This window comes from Sinocyclocheilus rhinocerous, unplaced genomic scaffold (assembly GCF_001515625.1).
Source record: "Sinocyclocheilus rhinocerous isolate Xijiao unplaced genomic scaffold, SAMN03320098_v1.1 scaffold963, whole genome shotgun sequence".
In the NCBI taxonomy this organism is placed as follows: Eukaryota; Metazoa; Chordata; class Actinopteri; order Cypriniformes; family Cyprinidae; genus Sinocyclocheilus; species Sinocyclocheilus rhinocerous.
Genome location: NW_015638949.1, coordinates 512,323 through 532,658, shown reverse-complemented (window position 1 = coordinate 532,658; position 20,336 = coordinate 512,323). Strand labels below are relative to the sequence as shown.

General features: G+C 36.2%; 1 protein-coding gene across 2 annotated transcripts in view; it reads left to right on the top strand.

Annotated features, from left to right (window-relative positions):
* The window catches only part of LOC107750243 (semaphorin-3F-like), a 62,650-nt gene that overhangs the window by 27,618 nt on the left and 14,696 nt on the right, over window positions 1–20,336 (top strand). The window lies entirely within an intron of this gene.

Here is a 20,336-nt window from a genome sequence, read left to right as displayed (position 1 = left end):
TCATAATTAAGACTTTCTTGTACCATTTAAGAGTTTTTATGGCCTTAAATGTGATACAATTAAATTGAAGACTTTTTAAGGACCCACGGAAACCGTAAGAACATAATTCTGTGCAAACATTTCTGTCATGAATTTTGCAAAAAAAATGTTGTTGACTATGCATTTAAAATTTGAGGCAAGTGCAACTCTGGCGTTACCGGTGCATCTTTCATACTTCTTTGTGAGCAGTGGTGTAATGGCGATTTAAATTAAAGGGATACTCCACCCCAAAATTAAAATGTTGTCATGAATCACTTACCCCCATGTCGTTCCAAACCCATAAAAGCTTCGTTCGTCTTCGGAACACAATTTAAGATATTTTGAATGAAAACCGGGAGGCTTGTGACTGTCCCATAGACTGCCAAGTAAATTACACTGTCAAGGCCCAGAAAAGTATGAAAGACATCGTCAAAATAGTCCATCTGCCATCAGTGGTTCAATCTGAATTTTATGAAGCGACGAGAATACTGTTAGTACGCGAAGAAAACAAAAATAATGACTTTATTCAACAATTCGTCTCTGTGTCTCTTCACATCACCGTAGCGCCATTTTGGAGAATATCCACTGAATGCAAGCAGCGTACGCTCTTCTGTGTCAGCCACGCCACACGGATGCTCTGTTTTCGTTCAAATCAAAACGTAAATACACATAGAAAACGTATCCTTGTGTCAAAATATCTTAAATTGTGTTCCGAAGACGAACGAAGCTTTTACGGGTTTGGAACGACATGGGGGTAAGTGATTCATGACAAAATTTTCATTTTGGGGTGGAGTATCGCTTTAAAATCTTTCATTACAGCATTTCCAAACAATTCAAACATATGGGTATCCTTTTGAACTTGGTAAAATGATAATCTGTTTACCATCTTGACTGGAAAGTACGATTTTCATTGTCAGTTTTTAATTTATTTTTGCTAATGTTAGTGAATGTTCACATTCGAGTGCTCTTCCTGCTACGCTGAAATTAATACGGGGAGTGGCTGCAACCCTCTACATTGTGAGTAAATCACTCGCATATGCGACTAAATCTTCACTCTGGCGACTAAATTATGTCTAATATTAGCCAATTGCTAATAAATTCTCAGATTTTACTCGCCAGTGTGTGAGTTGGAGGCTAAGTATAAGTTTAGCTCAGATATATTTTCACTCGCCGAACACTCTCTGACTGAGCGCATCAGAGTTTCACTCTCCGCTAAGCGATCTGTGCTGTTTTTCAGTTAATGTGAATGGATGTGCAACGCACAACGTACCGTAAACTCTAGTGTGAAGGCGCACGACTCGCCGTCGCTTTGTTTCACACACACTCATCGAGAGAGGGAGAGAGAGAATTGACGCGCTACCTATGCGCGCTACATGTAAATGATTGTATTTTCCGTATTTTCCTGTCAAAATAACAGCGTTCCTTTGGAATTCTTCAGCTTTTAAGAACTGCCGGTAGTGGGCGGGAACTAATGCGCAAACGACAATCTCATTGGCTAGCGCTCACCTATTATCGTCCCTGTTTTGATTTCAGCAAATCAGTTCGAGCGAACGCACTATTCATGAATCCAGCAGCTCATTAATCCTTAGTGCGTTTTCTATTGTTCTTATTAGTAGAATTCGTATCATTATTATCAGTATTTTTGTTCGTTTTTTCCAGAAACACTGAATGACCAAAAAAGCACCATCACCAGTTCAGTTAAAATGTTCAGATAAAATGACTAATATGCATTCAAACATGGTTATCAAGTTTTAATTCTAATTACTAAAGTTCTATCATTAAATAATACTTGATCATCATATGAAGAGTTTGGTTCCAAAAAGCCATAAACTACATTTTTTTTAAAAATTGAGTTTCTTGAGTGTTTTGGAACCTAACTCTTCATATTATAATGCTTGACTGACTGATGTTAAGAGTGTACTTTCAGATATGTAAAAAACTGTGCCATTTTACAAACATTTATTATACATATACATATACATATATATACATATGTATATATACATACAGGTGCATCTCAATAAATTAGAATGTCGTGGAAAAGTTCATTTATTTCAGTAATTTCAGCATGACAGTGAATATATTCATTCTCCCAAGGTGAAAATCCTTCAGTGGACATGTATTTCACTCAGTCTTAACACTCTTGAGCTGCTGTGAGAGATTCTGTAGAGACGAGCTGAGCAACACTCCCCATTAAAGACCAGAGCGTTCAAGGAGGTCGTCCTCCAGGAGTTAAACAGCACAGATGTGAAAATTTGTCATGAACTTGTACACTCAGTGCCAAGAAGGGTCAGAGCAGTATACTGTACTTTAAGTTCTGGGGGACATACTAAGTACTAGAATATTATACATTTTCTAACATACATTAATATACATTAATCTAGGGTGTACTCATTCCTGCAATCCTTCATTTAAACAAAATTGGCTAATTTACTTATCTTACAGAAAATATTGGCATATATTTTGTTGTTTTTATTAAGTATATGTTTATTATGTTTCAATTTTGCCATCTTTCCATGAATTATATTAGTGATCATTAAGAAAATACATACTTTCATATTTTATTCAGAGGGGGTGTACTCATTTATGCTGTGCACTGTATATATATCAGTCTGGCGAGTGAACTAAAAAATGTAATAGCCAATGGCGATTCAATTGCCAAGGTGTCCGTAGAGGGTTGGATATCAACGTGGGCTGTTCAGGTCTCACCTGTGCTTGTGCGCTATCAGCACCAGGGTGATGGCGGAAAAAATGGCTGCTCATATTCCAGCATTTGGTATTCGCATTGAACAAGAGTGAATGGTTTGTCCACGTTTTTTTTTTTTCATCGCTGTTGTTGTAATGTACTGGGAAGCCAGAATGCGCATCCATCAACAGAAACACACATTAGCCGAACCCTGTTTTTGTTTTTTTACATGTTATTTATAAGAAACCATATGATGGATGCGTTGTCAGATTTAAGTTGAACCGCGGTCCTAGCGCGTGCCGAACCGTGTGTGGACTGGAGAACCGTACGGTTCCATTTTTTTCCGCAAACCGTTCCACCCCTAATATATATATATATATATATATATATATCAGTGTATATCAAAGTATCATGGAATTGTCATCTGATGTCACTACTGTACCATGACACCTCCATGATACTTGTTTAGTAGGGGGATTGGGGAAAAATGCTGCTGTAACCATATTGCTCTTTACTGTTCTTGGGATCATTTACGTAATGAGAGAGAATTGGAAACCTGATTTCACCGTGCTTGTTAAATGTTGATGTAGTGTTTTCTAAAGTATATACAAGTTAGAGCGAATTACATACCTGACAATTTGATGATAGGGTAGATAAGAGGTAACAATCATAATCATTGGAAGCACACTGGCAATGTACTCTTACGTTTAATTCAGTGAGAGTATGCATCAGTGCATGTCTGCGCATCTCTCAGGTAAGTTGTTCCTCCAGATGTTTCTCGTCATTTCAGAGGAATGACACATGTGGACTGGAGAGTTAGACGGGTGGGAAAGATGGGCTTGTAGTTCTGAGCCAAATTCTGCTGTCAAAGTGACTTTACATGGTGTGTAGATTGTGTACATATTTGTGAGTGTCTGAGATGAGACTGGAATCGTTGTTGTTGTCTGTGGCGGCAGCGAGCTGTCTGCTCATGTTGTTGTGTGATGAAGTGATCTCATGCTCATTAAAGGCAAAGTTTGTTCAGGAGGTCAATGAGATGATGCTGTTTTCCGTTCCTCCTCAGACATGTGACACGTGTCTCTATTTTTGTACTTTGAAGTAAAGGGCTGTGAATGTAGACACCCCTAAGGCTGCATTGGTTCTTGTAGACTTGGCCGCTGTTTCTGTCTGTCTTTCTGTGTCTCTTCTATTCTTCTTGTCCCCTGCTGTCTCATTCCTCTTTTTTATGACTCCCTTATCTCTCTTAGTATTTGCCTTAAAAGACAAACAATTTTATTGTTTGAATTTTTTTCCTTTTATTTTATTTCATTTTATTTTCCTTTTATTTTATACATATTAAATATGAATATCTGAAGCAGTTTTCACTTCTTGATAATTACTTGAAGACTATGTCCCTTTTTTATTTTATGCTTTTTTACATATATATTTCTTTACGTAATTTTATAAATAAAAATATAAATCATATTAAATATGTACAATACATTTAGTTTTTTCTATATAACACTCTATGTAGCTCTATCAATATAATTGTATTCAACAGCACATTAGTTTTGGTATCACATTTGCTTTTCTAACAAAATGTAAAAGTTTGTTTCGGATACTACAGTATAGTTCAGTACTGCATTCTGTGAGATACTATGGAGTACCATGTAAATGAAAATGATACCACCACATAGGGCAGCATGATAAATCGTATTTTAATTGTGATCATGATTTCTGCTTCTCTTGATTTATTAAGCATAATCATCTGCGATATTTATCCACTGGCTATTTATCCTGAATAAAGTTTCATTTTAATTTGCCATTATCCTGCATTGGTTACAAGCTTCCTCAAGCTTTCATGATTGTGGTTGCCAGATGTCAAGAGTTTAAACCCTCCAATCACAGCTTTCCTATTAAAGTTCCCCTATTATGCCATTTCGAATATTGCCATTCATGCAGTGTGTAATGTAGCTGTATGTTAATGTAAGTGATCTGCAAAGTTGTAAAGCCAAAAGTGCATGATAAATAAAATTATTGTCTCCCAAAGGAAAGAATCGACTCTGAACAGCTTAACGAGTCGTCAGTAATTCGAATCCCACTACCGTGATGGCTACACGTCACGGGGTAACACATTTGCATATAATGCCCACCTATGTTCTATGTTGGCTGCCTGGCCACGAACAACTTTACCCACCCACCCTCAAATACTGTAGCTTGTTCATGTCGAGAAAATGCTGTGAAAGTACATTTGTTTTCTTTTCACTTCCAAAAGACCTTGCATGCATGTAAACCTATTGTATTGTAAACCTATTGTAAACCTATTGTAGGAGACTCTCAAAACAATATTAGGAACTTTAAAAATGGCATAATAGGGGCACTTTAAATCAATACGTTTTCTGTTCAGTGGTTTACTTAAGCTTCCCAACCTGGCAACCATGCACACGTGCTCTCTCTAGTACATTGCAGAAAAGTGCTGATGAGCTGAAGACACTGGCAAACATGTAAGCTGGAGTTCACAAACAATCTCTACTGAGATATTCTGCTCAAATAAAAGTGTAATTCAGTCTGTTTTCTTTGTTTCTATCTTTCTTTCTTTTTTGAGTAAAATAATTGTGATTAACCATTTAACCATTATCATGCAGCCCTGCCACCACAGTACATTTTTGTACAAAATGCTATCATGACCCAATTCAAATGTTCATGATTTCATATAATTCTATTTTCCTCTACAATCTTTGTCGCTTTGAACTTTACACACACCTCACCAATCAATCAGTGAGGTCTTGAGATGAGGCCAGTTTCTGTCCACACACAGGTGTACGCTTACAAAAAAATCCAGATCTAACTTTGACTGACATGCTGATATTGCTATAGTGAAATATTGCTGGCTACAATTACTCAGAAAATTCACTTTTAATGAAAAAAGATGGTCCCTCTGCTTCTTACATAAGATGGGAATACTCTAGACTCTCTTTCAATCCCAGACTTAAGCCCTTATCACATTTGGATATAAATTGATGCTGACAAATGGGTTAAATTGTTTTTAAACAGAAGAGAATAATAGACTGATAAGGAGATATTAGGGTTTAAAACAACACAAAGTGTGAACAGCCAAATAATTCTATTCCGATCCTTGTCATTTAACTGTTTTAAAAAAACTATTTAAAAAAAAAACCTCAAGGGCCAGCAGCAAATATAAATGTTTTACAATCATTCATTTGATCTATATACAGTTTAGGGATGTAACGGTATGAAAATTTCATATCACGATTATAGTGACCAAAGTTATCACGATCATCAATATTATCACGGTTTTGTTAAAATTAGATGAAAATGTTCAAAAAGAACTGATACACACACTGAAAACATTTCAATAAGTTTTATATTTTCGTGAAAAAAACAACAACAACCGCATTGCATGCTGCTTCTGCGTCAGACTGATGCTGGCTGGACAGGATTTACCGCGAGTTTTCAAAAGCGCGATAATCAAACACGGTTTTGATGATAATTAAATTTTAAACGGTAATACTAACCGTCAGGGCATTTTATCGTGATTTATCGTGAAACCGGTAATCGTTCCATCCCTAATACAGTTATTTTGCAGATATACAGTGTACAACTTGATGAATAAGTAAATTCAACTTTATGTATGTGAAAAAAATATATATCAGGCCATTGTTTAACAATCTTTTAAGAAAACTCTAAAATAACATTGAAGGTCAGCGCAGACACCGATAATTGATTTGCAGGCTGTTTTTAATGATAAACTATTAACACTTAAGTCTTAAGGGGTCATACTGTACAAACCTGACGCACTTAGTTTGAGACCCCTGATTTTAAAATGTTCTTATTGGATTAGTTTAACATTACCACTTAAATGTTAGACAGCAGATGAAAGTACATAATTTTGAGAAGCATGTCAAGTATGTCTGCCAGAGGAAGTAGCGAGTCTTTTGGAATGAAGCCTGACAAGAGATTTCATGAATTGTGGTCTGATTCAGTTTAGGACAGGATATTGGATCATACTTTCACCTCTAAAGACTTTTAGAGCCTCACGTTATAGAAATGGTAAAGCTATAAAGTCAAAATCATCACTCTTACAGACACATATAGGTTAAAACCACAAGATTAAGTATTATCATCCCTCGCCAGTTCGAAAATAGCACAAGGGCCAGATGATTTTTTTTTCTTTTTACAGCTGAGATTTACAGCTTGAATCATGAGTCTGTCAAAATGGTCCCATTGGAGGCAAAATAGATATGCTAAACCATACCTTTTGCTGGAAAAAAGACACAAACAGATGTGAAATAGGAGAGCAAGAAAGATTTTGTGCACATGTCCCAACATTAAATGTCCCACAATTCATAGTCTGTTTGTGAGTCTCCTGTAAGCAGAGAACACATTGACTCGATAACAAGATGGAAATGTAGATGGGATGTATTGGGAAAAAGAACGTAATAGGATAAGAGAGGTGCATGCTGGAGAGACATCAGGAAGAATGTGTTAGGTGTCTGTCTAGAGTCAGCTAACATCTGTTTCTGAAATTTTTGAACGTGATGTCTGCGCTGCCTGCTGATTTTGTTACAGAGAGAATCAAGTGAAAGCATATTTACTGCTTTCTAAGCTGCTTCTTTAACTTAAATGTGTTTGTGTGTGTGTGTGTGTTGGGTGGCTACCCAAGAGTGCATTATAATCACCTGTATAAAATTGTAACTTAAAATTTTCTGGTCATACAGTATGTGTGCATGAAATGCATAATTACTGAAGCTGTTTCTCTCAATTATCAAGCAACCAATGGTCTATACTGATTATTGTGAGTGTGAACTTTATGAAAAAGTGAAACCTAGGACTGCACCATACTGTATTTAATAAAATCGATAATGAAAACAGTTAACAACAAATGCCATTGTTGTCTGTGCTTTAATGGGATAGTTCACCCATAAATTAACGCTGCATCCAAAATCGAGTACTTCCATACTATATAGTATACAGTATGCCAAAAGAGTAGTAGGTCTAAATTCATAGTATTTGAAAAGCAGTCGGCGAAAAATACCTGGATGATGTATTACTTCCGCCCAGATTCTGAAGTGTGCAGTCAATGGACACTTTACTATCCCATGAGGCTATGGGAGAGGATTTGTGAATGGCAGGCAGTGAGGCAACACAACTGACGCTGGTAGGTCATGTAATAGTAACAACATGGCAGATGTAGTATGTCTGAATTTCATTCATACTATCCATATTCATACTATATAGAACACACGATTGTGAAGTAAGTTCAAATTCAAATGTAGTACCTACTCAGACAGTACACGATTTCAGACGCACCATAAGATTCTGGGAGATTCAGGAATTTTGAAGAATGTTTCAACTGTTTGTGTCCATACAATGAAAGTCAATGAGTTCCAAAGCAACATTAGTCCCCATTGACCTTCATTGTAAATACCTTCTTTTGTGTTATACAGAATAAAGTCATACAAGTTTAGAATGACAAGAGGATGATTAAATAACAGTTTTCATATATTGCACACATGCATATAATATATTTACTTTTTTTGTTTGTTTGTTACCATTCGATCAGCACATTGTTTAAAGGAGAGTGTTGGACAAACTCAAGGCCACACAGAATCTGCACAGACGTGGAAAGCACTGTAGATTTCTTCAGATTTTGAACATCCGTTATTAGTTATACACATTCCCTACCCCTAGCATGTTTGTTTATTAAAGATATTGGATACATTTGTTGTGTATTGTAGTAGTATTAACACATTTGACCACATTTAAACACATTTCTACAGATTTCCCCCTCCAAAATAACCCAGAAAATGTGTGTGCTGGACAAGATTTGGACTAACATGCATTTCAAGTGCTAGGAATGCAATTTGGCATCTTTATCTGTTCAATCAATTAATTAAACCAGTAATCAACAGTTTAAACACAGGAAGAAGGAAACAGCATATTTGAACTTCCTTATCAAAATGTCCCAATTAAGTTCTCATGTTGAGACTTTGCTCTGTGATTTCCCACGTCATAACTCCTGAAGACTGATCATGTTGACTTTGCCAATGAAAGCATACCTTATTAATCCCTATCATTTCTTTTTTTTCTTGTTTTCCTTCACAGGCCGTTTATCACTAGCTTGTTTCATTTGGCTCATGAATTCAATTAGTTAACCGAAAAAGAGACAACCCCATTAGATAATTTCATGGCTGGTTTGGATTTAATTGCCTGTAACATCGATTAAATGATTGGTCTTATTAAAACATGTAAGGTGATGCAATTTTATGGGGGCACATCTAACCTCTGGGACTATCTGCTGCTGATGTCAAACCAGCAAATGAAAGAGAAAAATAAGATGTTTTTACTCCTTGTTGAAGCTTGTTAACTTTTTCTATTCACTGGCTGTGATTTTGCACTTTATTCTTTTGCTCTTTTCATGTTAATCTCCATCGTGCTAATAATAGGAATTTAGCCACTTTGAGACACTCACTATTCTGATGCTTTCATCTGCTCCTTCTGTTTCTGCTGGATATTGTCAGATGAAGTGCCTCTAGAAGAGCTGGTGTTGGACACAGGGAGCTTAATGCAACAAAGGAAGAGCAGAACTAAAGAGAAGTTCAATGCCATCTCTCTGTGAAAATCACATGATCTTTGTTGTCAGGGCTCAGAGGTCATGGGGGCACTGGAAAGGACTGCCCACTTGTCTGTCAAATGAGAAAGGGGGCTTTAGCCCTAAAGCTCATGCTCGCCTTTAGTGGGCGGGGTTAACTCGTCTGTCACCAGGAACCGCAAAGAGGCAGTCATCTATTGGCTTGTCAAGCTATCAGTCAGCTTAGCATAGCATGGGGTATTATGTATTTATGCAGAAGATAAAAGCTAGTGACTGCTCTCTTAATCAGAATGGTTTTCAGTGTGCAATGACTCTGCAATTCTTTTTTTTAATTGAAATTCTTTCTTTATTGAAATTGAGCTGTTGTGAGTTAGTTTTTCTCCATATGCTCATGTCAATGTCTAAAGGTGACGGCCATTTGAATTGTAATTAAGTTTTAAATGCTCACTCTCATCACAAATATGAGCTATTCTCTGGGCAATGTTTTCAAGCATTGATAATAATAACAAATTATTTTTGAGCACCAAATCAGCCTGGAGTAATGACTGCTGAAAATTCAGCTTTGACATTGCAGGGAAAAAAACATACAAATTTAAAATATATTGAAATATAAAACGTGTTTTAATTCATGGTAATATTTCACAGTATTACAGTTTTTACTATGTTTTTGATCAATTAAATGCAGGCTTGATGAGCATGTGACTTCTTTCAAAAACAATGAAAATCTTACCAACCCCAAAATTTTGAGCGGGGAGTAGATAGTTCTTAATGCATATTTTGAAACTTAATGATTCATATTGAAATGAAAGTTAATGATATTACATTACACTGTAAAATGAGTTCCTTTAAGGGTAATACAACTTGTCTCTGGGGCAGTACCCTTAAAGCTTTGTAAAAGCTTTTCTTATAAAGGTTTTTATTTATTTGTTTATTACACTGAGTGAATAATGGAACATTTTTTAAAGGCATAGTTTACACAAAAATTAAGCTGAATCATTAATTTGCCCTCATTTTTTATTCCAAACCTGATTGATTTGCTTATGTGAAACACAAAAGGACATATTTGGTAGAATGTCCAGGCTTCTTTTATACTATAGAATGAAAGTGATATTTTAAATCATGATAAAAGAAGGGAATTTAAATGATGATAAATATAGAAACAGGTAGCACCGCACACTTGACACCATATCAGGAGGAGAAGAAATGACACTCCAACTTCTCATGAACACATTCCTGGTTTGATTGAATGAGCGAAAGGGTAAAAGAGTTTACAGCGACATTAAGGTATGCAGACCAAGACTTTTTCATTTGTGCATGAGCTATCCCTTTAAAACCACTGCCTGTCCATGCTTTTACAGCATTCACAATCAAGCCAAAGACAGAGGCGAAAGGCACTCAATGAATGAGTGGACCACAATGGCCAAATCAAAGCTTACAGGCTCTCTCACACACTCCTAATCAGCAGGCGAGCTAACAAATTATTTTTGAGCACCAAATCAGCCTGGAGTAATGACTGCTGAAAATTCAGCTTTGACATTGCAGGGAAAAAAACATACAAATTTAAAATATATTGAAATATAAAACGTGTTTTAATTCATGGTAATATTTCACAGTATTACAGTTTTTACTATGTTTTTGATCAATTAAATGCAGGCTTGATGAGCATGTGACTTCTTTCAAAAACAATGAAAATCTTACCAACCCCAAAATTTTGAGCGGGGAGTAGATAGTTCTTAATGCATATTTTGAAACTTAATGATTCATATTGAAATGAAAGTTAATGATATTACATTACACTGTAAAATGAGTTCCTTTAAGGGTAATACAACTTGTCTCTGGGGCAGTACCCTTAAAGCTTTGTAAAAGCTTTTCTTATAAAGGTTTTTATTTATTTGTTTATTACACTGAGTGAATAATGGAACATTTTTTAAAGGCATAGTTTACACAAAAATTAAGCTGAATCATTAATTTGCCCTCATTTTTTATTCCAAACCTGATTGATTTGCTTATGTGAAACACAAAAGGACATATTTGGTAGAATGTCCAGGCTTCTTTTATACTATAGAATGAAAGTGATATTTTAAATCATGATAAAAGAAGGGAATTTAAATGATGATAAATATAGAAACAGGTAGCACCGCACACTTGACACCATATCAGGAGGAGAAGAAATGACACTCCAACTTCTCATGAACACATTCCTGGTTTGATTGAATGAGCGAAAGGGTAAAAGAGTTTACAGCGACATTAAGGTATGCAGACCAAGACTTTTTCATTTGTGCATGAGCTATCCCTTTAAAACCACTGCCTGTCCCTGCTTTTTACAGCATTCACAGTGAAGCCAAAGACAGAGGTGAAAGGAACTCAATGAATGAGTGCACCGCAACGGCCAAATCAAAGCTTACAGGCTCTCTCACACACTCCTAATCAGCAGGCGAGCAGCGGCTGCCGCTTTCAGATGCTTGTTTCTCGCCTGTCACATGCCATTAAGGTCTTTCGCTTGGTTACGGGTCACTATGACTATTCACTCCCGTTATGACCTCTCCATTGTTTCCAAGCAACAGAGGTCAAGTGGATGTGTGCTGAGTATCCAGTAGGCAACCCACTGACCCCACTTTTAATGACCTCGGCTGGAGTTTTAGTTAGTGCTAGTGTGTATGATAACCTTTGTGACCCCTTGACCCTGATCTAGCTAACCAACGTAGCCATTGTGTGTTGAGTGGTTTTGTGGTGTCAGAGAGACGGGCACCAAACTAGAGCATAATAAAGTTGTGAAAAGACTGATTTTCACACTCCAGCAGGTTAATTTAAAATAAAAGGATACTGAACAAACAAAAAGCGTTTTCTTTCTTCCTTAGTTTTATTGAAAATGCTTCTCAAGATTCCTGAGATACACCCTGGTATAATCAACAAAGCCTCTATGAATTTGTGTTTTGTTCACTTATCCAGATCAGAATCGCCTTTCTTTGAGGTCTCATGCATCTCTTGTGGCAGACATACACACATGAGAGCGTTGAAATAAGGATTCAAGATTGAATGTCACAGTCTTTTACATGTTAATTCAACTCAAGTGTTGCTAATTCGAAAACAGGAGACAAAAGTAAGGCCCTTATATACAGCTGTGTGAAAGATAATGCATTCTGAATTGGTCATTCACTTCATAGAGTGATGTTGTAACAATACATTTTTGAGACATATTTCAAATTTGTTCATGCAAAATATTTCTGTATTTGATATAGAAATAATGTGTGCATATACATTTTTTTTTAAATAAATAAAATGTATCATGATTTCTACAAAAATGTCTTATCATAAGACATGTTCACAACAATAGCGAATTTGCAATCCCTGTATGAATAGCTCTATAGGAGAAGTATGTGCTGTATAATGCATAGTGAATAAAAGGCTTTTAGTGTCCTTATGCTAAATACTTAAAAAAAAAAAAAAACATAAATAAGTACAGAAGAATTATCTTCTACACCTGCATTTATGTTCCTCTTTATTTAACACTCTCACCTGACCCAGAAAAAGCAGAAGATGGAAAGATGTAGAGATGAGCGTGTGAAAGTGAGAGAGATTGAGTGAGAAGGATCAGAATTATCCGTCATCTCTTTCCTGGTATGTAGATATAAACTCACTGAAAAAAAAAATCAGAGAGATGAAAGCTAGAGGCAAAATGAAAGAACAGGCTGATGAAATGTTTAATGCACTACAAAAATAATTTTCTTAATCAGTTTTTTTTCCAGCAAAATCCATCTTTAAAACGAAATAAAATGCAAGATTATGCAAGACAATACGTCTTGATTCAGAGATATGATCTTGAATAAAATTGTTGTTCTAAGTTTTTTTTTCTTGCTTTAAGCACAAACCTAACTATTTTTTAGATTTATGCTTAAAACAAGTAGAAAACAATTTGCTGACTTCAAATTCAAGATGTGTTCTTTTAATTGCTTTGATGTTTTGTTATTTTTATGTTTTTTGAAGTGTCACTATGATGGTGTGAAACACAGGAGGCAGGACCGATCTGGTGTTGAATTGCGTTAAAAAGGAAAAAGATTAAAGGAGAGAAGGAAACAAGCAGATCTCTGATTGCATTTCTCATTGGAATGCTTATTGAAAGATCTGCTGCAACCATCAGATTTACCAATATGATAACACTGAACAGGAAGAGGAGCTGCGCTTATCTGTGTCTGTTTTTTGACAACCTCATTTAAGACGAACCATCCCAGTGATATCAGAAGATAGTGAGATAAACATCTCAAGGTCTTCTAACACGTTTGCGTGTTTGAGTGTAGAGTGGAAGCTAATCAGGGTCATCAGACAAGGCTATGTTGGATGCATGCATGGGGAAAAGGCTTTTTTTGGTCACGAAAACAAAAAAAAAAGTTTGTTATGAATAGACTTGCCTAACATAATTTCACAGCATGCCAAATATAAGTTGATCACAAACATTACTAGCAACAGTGTTGTGGAAGCTAATGTATTGCCAAGCTTCAAGCTACTCATAACTTAAACCAGCGTTGTTACCTATTGTTAAACAAAGCTATTAAAATTTGGTTTTGGTAATTGAGATAACAGTGAAATAAAATAAAATATAAAACTTAAAAACAAATGACAGTTACAAATGTTGAAATGAAGTTGAAGTACTAAAATGACAAACTGAAAAAAAATAAAAAAAATAAATGTAAAATATATTAATATATAAATACTAAAATAACTTAAAGGATTTAAATTGCAGTCAAGAAAAAGTAAAAAAAAATTGCTAGCTACTTTGCAGCATAAACATTGCTAAAAACATTAAAGCTATATAACCAGCTAAATTGAATTTATGCTACTCAATAGCAAGATTTAGCACACCAACAATATGATGCAACTTAAAAAAAATCTGCATTGTAGCAATTTTTGTGTGCTTTATTGCTGCTTGAGGGGAATTACTACAAAAGCTACACTATTTTGAAAACAGCTTAGCTGCTAACGAATATTGCCAAGCTTCAAGCTACTCATAACTTAAACCAGCGTTGTTACCTATTGTTAAACAAAGCTATTAAAATTTGGTTTTGGTAATTGAGATAACAGTGAAATAAAATAAAATATAAAACTTAAAAACAAATGACAGTTACAAATGTTGAAATGAAGTTGAAGTACTAAAATGACAAACTGAAAAAAAATAAAAAAAATAAATGTAAAATATATTAATATATAAATACTAAAATAACTTAAAGGATTTAAATTGCAGTCAAGAAAAAGTAAAAAAAAATTGCTAGCTACTTTGCAGCATAAACATTGCTAAAAACATTAAAGCTATATAGCCAGCTAAATTGAATTTATGCTACTCAATAGCAAGATTTAGCACACCAACAATATGATGCAACTTTTAAAAAATCAGCATTGTAGCAATTTTTGTGTGCTTTATTGCTGCTTGAGGGGAATTACTACAAAAGCTACACTATTTTGAAAACAGCTTAGCTGCTAACGAACTGTCAGCAATTTTAGCTAAATTACCATGGTAGCTACTTGTATTTTGTTTCTCCACAACACTGACAAGCTAGCATTGTTTTTCACACATTGTTTCCCACACTTCATGTTTAACACCTGAAAAGGAGTGCTACAGTTTGTTTAACTGTTCGCCAAGGCTAAGCCTGATTCTTCAAGCACATCAAGTGATATGAATCAATAATCTGAGGTGTTGTTTTTGGCTGTGTTCAGTACACAAGACAAAATGAGAAAGGTCAGGGCTTACCAGACATACCATATATAATAGACTGTCACATCAAATCCTGATGTAAAATAAATAGGCCTAACTATAGTGTATTATGGGCTGTGATCTTGTGAAAACACATTCTGACATCTTTAATAAGCTCTTTAAACTAGAGCAAGGACTTTGGGTCATAGCACCAAATGAAGTCGTGGCCCGTTAATTATTACCATGTTTCTGCTGTTGGGTTGCTGTTTGTGAAAAGGGAGAAATGAAGAGTTTTCAGAAACAATTCACTGTAGGATCGCATGGGTCAGGGTAACACGTGGTGCTCGATTTGTCATTGAGTGTGTGCCTGTGTCTGTGAGCGTGATCTATGACCCTCACTCACTGAAACTGTGGGCCAAAGCAAACAACGGCTCCCACCAATCCCTGAGGGGAGACTCCCAACCGATTCACACACCTCCATCTCCTCCTCTCTTTCTTCATCTGTGCCATTTTGTTTCTCTTTTTCCTATGTTCTATTAATTCATCACTGTTCTCCCCAATTCACTCTTTCTTTGGCTTATTTCTCATTTGCTTTATAAGTTCTCCTCACATGAGGAGCATTTCCCCATAGGTCAATGATACTAAACAGCCTGCTAGTTTATTACCATGTTTCTGCTGTTGGGTTGCTGTTTGTGAAAAGGGAGAAATGAAGAGTTTTCAGAAACAATTCACTGTAGGATCGCATGGGTCAGGGTAACACGTGGTGCTCGATTTGTCATTGAGTGTGTGCCTGTGTCTGTGAGCGTGATCTATGACCCTCACTCACTGAAACTGTGGGCCAAAGCAAACAACGGCTCCCACCAATCCCTGAGGGGAGACTCCCAACCGATTCACACACCTCCATCTCCTCCTCTCTTTCTTCATCTGTGCCATTTTGTTTCTCTTTTTCCTATGTTCTATTAATTCATCACTGTTCTCCCCAATTCACTCTTCTTTGGCTTATTTCTCATTTGCTTTATAAGTTCTCCTCACATGAGGAGCATTTCCCCGTAGGTCAATGATACTAAACAGCCTGCTAGTGACATGCCTGCTTATGAATGTACAGTGGCCACAAAAATTATTTGGTCACTGAAGGCACAAACATTTTTATCACTTTGCAGTATATATAATTTTTATTTTATTTTATTCAATAGACACTATTCAATCAAAACATTTCACAGAAAGGCTGTTCAAAATATAAAACAATAAATGTAATGTTCAAAATGAATACAAACAAAAAATCCTTTGACACTTTCTATTTGTCATATTTTGTGGAACATTAATACAATGAACATCGGTGGTTATTCTGCTGTGGCACCTGTATTAACTTAAGGGAAACCGGACACTTGGTTTGATATGTGACTTAAATGGCCAAAGTACATATTTTCTTGTAAAAATCAGGCAGTGCATTTTTATTTTTGTGTGCAAAGTCATTCTAACTGTGAAAGTTTAAACATAGTGAAACGATTTACAATAAGAGCTTATTGTAAAAGTAGTATGATACTTTTATTTTTTCATTCATGGTACTTGGTGAACTTAGAGGTCAGATGTGCTTGTGTGGATGCCTCACGTATAGTTCAAAGGTCTTTAAATGCTTTGAAAGCCACTTTTCTAAACCTTTACATTTATTTACAGGCCCACTTAAAAAAAGAAAAATGAAGTTACTTGCCATAGACATATGCCATATGAAATACATACAGAGTTCTTGCATGAAACTCTAGATGGCGAAGTCCGATAGGTCTAACTCAATCTGACCTAATGACATCATTTATCACATGGCACAGCTGATTGGTTCTCTCCTGTATCGGTAGCCAATGATCTCGCTGCTCAATATATGACTAGTGATTGCCGTAGCAGTTGCAGCTTGCTTCAGAGTTATATTTGCAGCAGCAATATTTCTTACATGCTCACAGCAGCATGTTGTGGATATATTGGCAGTAGCAAGTCTCTGTACTTGCTCTGCCGCAGCAGCATAGCAGATCTATTCCACCAAGACCAAATACATTAACATTGTCATGTACATTACCATGCCAATCCCTCCGAGAGTTGTCATGATAGAAATGTATTTAAAGTGTGGCTTAACTGTTCAAATACTACTTGGGGCCAAGTATATGTATATATATTGTGTTGCAGATTAAATGTGTCCCTCATGGTTTCTGACGTAGTAGGGTACCTCTACCATACACTCGGCAAGTTGCACATTTTTCTGTTTGCCCTTATTTGTCATAAGACTTTGATGGACAGATGAGAGAGAAAAAAGACATTTTATCTGTGTGGTTTGATTAAATCCTTTGCTTTAATCACCCTGTCCTGTCTTCCCAGAAGATAAGGATGATGGAATAATCCTCTGTCAGGGATGAGGGCTGTTAAAATCAATGCTTCACATGCTGAACGTGAGAGGAAAGTTTTCATTCAGTTAAAGTCACACACAGGTAAGGTCTCTCCCTCCATCATATTCGGTCCACCATCCTTCAACCGGTCACTCTAATCCATGCGATCTGTCAAGTGACAGCCCTTTAAAGCCATAAGATAAGACCTAATCTTCAAGTGATCATTTAGGCTGGACAGCTGAAGATAAAGCTCAATCTCCAAAGATAAAATTAAATGTTTGTGTGATTGTGTAAGATGAAATTAAGTTGTCACTGCAGACAGTAGATACTAAAGTAGTACTAAAAACTAGTTGCTGCAGATGTCCTTCAAGTGTCTTTGCCAGTCACAAGCCAGTTCAAATTTGGTTTGCAACACAATGCGATCACATTCCCCCTAGTTTCAGATAGGGTTGGGTATCGTTTTTTGTTTTTTTCGATACCGATGCCAAATCGATACTTTTAAAACAGTTCCGGTGCCTAAATGGTGCCTGAACCGATACTTATTAAAAAATAAATAAATAAAAATTCCCCCCAAAAATGATGGATTGCCCATTAGCACTATAAACACATGATGTCTGTTTCATTCAGGTTATAATGTTCTCTTTTGTTGGACAACAAGTTTAGAAATGTCAATACACAGGAAGTTTAGCTTTAGGCATTTCAATTTAAGCATGTTTAGCTTAGTTAACGGAAGGCTACCTGCTGCCATCAGAGCAAGTGTAATTACTGCATTCACGCGCTCCTCGGATGCTCTCATTTCCCGAGTTATGCTTTTAAGTCGGAATGTGAAAACAACATGGACACTCGTTACTACAAAGATTTGTTGGATTTGTATTATTAGAGCTTTCCGACTTGTGTTCATGTGCATTTTCTCAGTCGGGAAATTATTTTCGGTACCCAACCCTAGTTTCAGATCTAAAATGTTAAAGACAATGTGTTATATTATGCCAGAACATAACTTGATATCAAAAATCCTGCTATTTTCTTTATAGAGATTGTTACTAGAGTGCATTATTAGTGCTTGCAAAGACACGCCAGACATGGTTGACTACTTGTTGGAACATGGTGGACCTGCCCTTGTGCTTAATTAGAAACCTGAAATGATAGAGATGAGGAATTCTAGCTATGTGCCAGGAATGCCCACACAGGTAAATGAGATTTTATGTTGTCCCCATGCTAAATCTCTTTGTATAAGAGTGGTGTAGATTGTGTCTTCTGATAGAACGTTCATATACTGGTACTTTGCAGAGACGGTTGCTTCTCTATGGCTTGCACATTCCATTAGATTACCAAACTTCCCAGTGAAACATTCTGCCAAGCTTGACTGTTGGCTCTTGTTATAAAATGAATATATATTTTTAAACATGCTTAAAAAAGCCTTTCCTGTCATGAATAAGTCCATTTCTTTTTATAAGACCAGTCAATCTACAACATAATATGTTTTAAGTAAAATTGGAGACGTTTTTATGTAATTTTGGTCAAAAGGAAAATTAGGGAGTTTGGTGAGAAAATGATATACTATGTTTTATTATATATATTGTTCAACTTTGTGATTATTTCCAAAGCAAAATTTCACAAAATATCATTATTGCTATACAAACCACAAACAATAACCAAGTCAAAAAAGTAAGCCGAGGCTGCATTTATCCTATTTTAAACGTTTTTTGTTACATCTATGTAGACATCATGTTCTTGCGGTTGTATTACAGATTATTTCGTTTATTTTTGAAAGACTTTGATGGCACTTTTCCATCCATTGGGCCTAGAGCAATCAGAAATTATGTCTTTCTAAAACGTGGTTACGTGGTCTGGTGTCTCTTTTCATTATGAAGTTGCAAATTTGACCTTGGGCTGCTAAGTGTAAGCATGTGCTTCAGACTTTTAGCACCGATCTGTTTCACAATAGAATGGGGAATTGTTACAGTAAGATTTGGAATTGCAATTGTGCTTGGCCAATCTTTGTTGTATATGCTTTGCCAACTATCTGCAATGAATTATTTCTTTCTCCAACATCTACCATTCTGCAGTTGATTCTCAATTAGATTTTATCAGAGACAGAAGCAAATATGTTGTGTTACAGTAGCATTGTGTCATTACATTCTTCAGAGGTTTCCTTCAACATCTGACACAGTCCTCTATGGTCATCCAAAGGGACTGTGCTGTGAACTCCATGAACCATAACCTATAATGGTTATGATATCTAATGTAGTGCCACATATACTGCACTCAGTTTCCAACAAAGGGAACCAAGCTTGTTGGGGGAAGAGGAAAATAATGCATGACACCTCAGTATTGGTAATATATAAGACTCAGGGAGGCCCCACGAGAACGCTCCGAGAGCCAAAATTCCCCAAGAAATCCACCCTGTAAAAACAGGACTGTAACAATAATAATAACAAAGGACGTAGGAATGTAGCCAGGGCATTGAACCTCAGGGAAGACTCCAGACTGGTCATATTCATGCAGCAGCACAGATGCCGTTTTATTGAGGAACTACTGTGACTTGGCAACACTTGTGGTGTTTGGATTAGTTGTATGTGAGTCCTTGTAGAGTTTGCAGAGTTGGAGCTTGGCTATGCATCCAATAGAAAGCCTATGCCTATTATATTTAATAAATCTTTTAAGGTGTTGATAAGCGTTCAGGCTGCTTCTGTTATTTTGTTTTCATTATCTTTAATGTTCATAATCCTAATTGCACTGACAAGTCCATGTGTCCGTATGAATTCCAGAAACTACTGTGAGTAAAACAAATGGGCAATAAAACAATGTGACCAACAGTCCAGAGAAGCTCTGGCCTCCTACGCTCAGCATTGTGGGTTCAAGTCTTATCTGGGATGAGTTGCTGTAGAGTTGTGCAGTTCAAGTACCCAGCTAACCCAACATTGTTTTAACCAATAGCATGTTTATAGCATATCATTTGACCGTGGGCAGATGTGGAAGCTAGTTTGA